This window comes from Cololabis saira, chromosome 6 (genome assembly GCF_033807715.1).
Source record: "Cololabis saira isolate AMF1-May2022 chromosome 6, fColSai1.1, whole genome shotgun sequence".
In the NCBI taxonomy this organism is placed as follows: domain Eukaryota; kingdom Metazoa; phylum Chordata; class Actinopteri; order Beloniformes; family Belonidae; genus Cololabis; species Cololabis saira.
Genome location: NC_084592.1, coordinates 16,653,252 through 16,657,271, shown reverse-complemented (window position 1 = coordinate 16,657,271; position 4,020 = coordinate 16,653,252).

Sequence of the window (4,020 nt, the reverse complement as noted above, 5' to 3'; positions counted from 1 at the left end):
CTGAACAAATAATCAAAATTTCAACAATTGCTCTGCAAAAATGCCAGTTTTAATCCCCACACCTTTTCAGTAAGTGGGGTGGGCTTGTTTCATGTTACAGATCCTCTCAAACCGGGGTTGCAGGTGAGAGATACCACATGCATCTATCTCAGAAGCACCGGGTAGTTGTGGGACCTGAAGCAGCAGGTCCCCGGTTAGATTCCCGCTGGCCAGACCATTACTTCATGTCATTCCCCTTCTCTCTTCCCCCTATTTCCTGTCTCTCTCTCACTGCACATATGTGTTGAAGGAAAAATTTTAAAGAAATAAATAATCTTAAAAAAAAAAAAAAAAAAAAATTAAATTAATCTACCTTCCAACCTCACCGCGCCCACCCCAGTTTGGGAACCACTGATCTAACGTCATCACACTACACGCCACCGATTGGTCGGTTGGAGTCAGACGTCTGCGTTAGGATGTGACATCATTTCAAGAATGACTCGCGGCTTGATGCCTTCTCTTCCTCCGTTGTTTTTTTTTTTTTCTTCCCTTTTTCCCTTTTTTTCCCTTTTCCCTTTCCCTTTTTGTACCCAGGAGATATTAAAGATACATTTATGTAGCCAGACAAAATGTCTCCCTCCGTTGTTTTAATTTTATATTGAATACAAGCCAAGCAGCGGATATATCAACTCATGCATGTTCTCCGTCTTTGCCGTCTTACTTTTTCGTTTGTGTCGCACAATCGAGTACGTCACAGCAGTTTTCGCTCCAACCCCGCCTACTTCTGATCCGGGTATGGGAAAAGAAACGAGGGCAAGTTGAGTTGAGTCGGGCTGAGTAGGTACTTGTGGAAAAGCGCCATATGTGATGAACCTGGCAGCGACGGTGCGCCGCTCAGACATCAGCATCCTTAAATTATTCTGGCGATGACAACAACTGAGTTCCTCTCCATGATCCGATCATATTTTCCTCAACCCAAAACAAAGTTGCATCTATTAAAACCCCATCACACGTGTGGGGTTGTTAGAGCGCTACCCGACAGCTGAGGTTGTCCTGATTCAGAGGGGACGCAAAGAACGCTCAGTCTGATTTTATCAGTCCCTTCTGCGGTAGTTAGAGTATAAAAGTAGCATATTAGTGAGTGTTTCCATTGTCCTGGCGACCGCCGTGGGTGTAATAATCGCTCTGCCGTGGGCGCACTTGAATTTTTACATGACGACCAAAATGTTAGCAGAAAAATAAAAGCGCGGAGGCTGACTCGGGGCCGAGCTGACTCATAAACATCATCTCCCAAAGGGGAAGTCTTTAATAAAGCATAATAACAACGGCGATGAGCAATGCTCGGCCATTAATTCGTTGGAAGCAGGATCCCAGGCCAAATCAAGAGTTTTTTTCTTCAAATTTTTTGTTTTACACTGATGGGAAGAAGAAAAAAAAAGGATTATTATTTCATTACAATGTCTCAACCACATTTAACAGCTTAGCCACATCATTATGATGGCGCCCAGGTTGCACTGTCACCGTGAAGAATGGCCCAGGAAGAGCCAGGAACTTTTATTGAGCGGATATTAATTGATTTGTCCTCCTGACCTACCCAGACCCGGCCTCCCTGGGCTTGGCTTCCTCGCCAGCGCTGTGCCAGGGCTCTGTCCTAACTCTGCATAAAAATAAATGAGAAGCCATGGGGCCAGAGCCTCCAAAGCCAGAGGATATTGTTCGATTTCACGTCAACCCTCCAGGAGGCAATTTAAACAACCCAGCATGCTAATCAGCCTGGTATAAAAGGCAGCTCTGGAAAGGGGCCCGTTCGTCTTTCTTCCTCCTCTCTCTCTTCTGTTGCAACAAGGCCAAAAGGGAAATAAACAACCTGGAGAGAGAGTATAATTCTGCCTGTGTCTTAAAAATATCACCCTCCTGGGTCCGGCTGGTGTGGGAATGCTGCCGTTGCATAAACGGTGACAAACCAAAGATGTACTCGTGTTGAGGAAAACAGCCAGAGAGAGTCAGATCGTGGAGGATTGGGTCTCGGGATGTTGCTGCACCGGTAAGTGGAGCGAGTCGTTGATCTCTCTCTGCTTCGTCCACACGCCACTCCAACCTCCTCCCCGGCTCAGGTGTTGTGTTTATGAGGCCAACGGTGCAAGTCACAGAATAAAGTAATAAAAAAAACACTAAGTTGTAAAAGTGGAGGGGAAGAAAAAGAGGCTGTTGTTTCTCTACGTTCACCGGACTAATTCCTTGCCATGACTTTACTTGTTTCAAAAGTTTCCTGATATCTTCACATGTGTAAGATGCTTTGGTGAAGATAGAGGGATACAGTACAACAGCTCCCGTTTCAACCACGCGTTTACAGATTACGACTTTTGCACGGCTGGATTTTGAGGAGGAAGTCGTAGAATCTCAACCACTCAACTTCTCTTCCACCCATTCCTTCTTTTAAAAATGGTCTCACGCTTCCATTAAAATGTCCTGAATGCAACATGATAAGAGTGGGCGGAGCTGAAGATGATGAGCTTTGGTTTCATCAGATTTTTGCATTTGTAGGGTTGAAAACAAAACTTTTCAGTGTCATATTGTTCTATATTTTTTTGATGCAAATGGAGGGAAGTGTACACTTACAGATTTTCATTATCAACTCTGCACCATGACTAGAATCAGGCCAGAAGGAGGCGTCATCTTGTTTTATGCAGTCAAGTGGTTCAACAGCATATGAGCTTCCATTGCAGCTCATAACCCACAGAGCTCCCCCTCACCCCCGCCCCACAATAACAAATCCCGATTTAACCCCTCCACGGAGGCCGTCGTCCGACAGGGCCGAGCCCCCGTCCCCACAAATAATTCAATGCTCTAATAAAGCCAGGGTATTTGTCGAGAGCACAGAAATACGATAGCGTTCATTCTGCGCACCCAGGGGGCAGGTGGTAGCAGATCACAGACTTCTGAGGGGCTCGGAGGTTAAACTAATCATGCATGACTCTCTCTCGCACGGCCCGGGAGGGTGAACTTCCAAATGTGCTCCAGCTTTGTGGTCCGGCCAACGGGCCGAGGGGCCGAGGGCGAACCTGCTCTGAGGTTTCTTCCACTGGTTTCACGTTCAAACAGGAGCGACCGTAAATTAGCAGAGCGTTGTGCAACCCGGGTGTCGGTGCCGTCCACCAAACGCATCGATCAGACCCAGATAATCCTTCGCATTGCAGTTATACAACATTCAGCAGTGCGACAGAGCGACATCTCGCAAATAAATGCTCCAGACTTTGAAAAATGTTCAGTAAAACATTCCTACGAAGCCACATTTCAATATTGAATTCTTCCATATTTTTTATCTGCTCTTCTTTATGGAAACTAATATCCTTCAACCCGGTTCAGTACAATGTCATAAAAGACATTTTTCACATTGAAAGCTCAGGAATCCACCAGCGACCAGAGCCAGATAAACACTGCCCCCTACTGGCTCAGGACTGCAGTTACACTTATTTTGACATGAACTTGATTCCCCTTTTCGTCTTTACCGACATAAGACGCCACATGAGAAAAGACAGAAAGGAAAACACGTTTGAGTTCACAGACTTTTACTGGTCAGTGCAAAAACTAACAAAATATCACCAAAGGAAATATATATATTTATATTTATATATACTATCTTTCAACATGCATGCATACTGTACATGCATATGTATGTATGCAAGTATACATGCATGCAAGTATGCATGTATGTATGTATTATTACAAACAAACAAGATCAACACACTTTCTTTATTAACCTCAACCTGACTCTGGAGCTTGTTAGGAAAAATAAGTCCTTTTAAGTGTTAAACTATCTTGATCTGAAGGGTTTGGAGTTTCTGGCGTTAGTGTTCAAGTGTAGTCTTTTATACTATCAAAGGGAATTGTTTTATAATAAGTACATTAGTTCGATAATAACTACATGTAGAACTTGTTCATGTTTAAAATCAAAACTTAAAATTGGAAAAACATGAAAAAAAAACATTCATTTACAAACAATAGAAACTGTTAAATGAAACAAATGAAAACGAGTGTTAT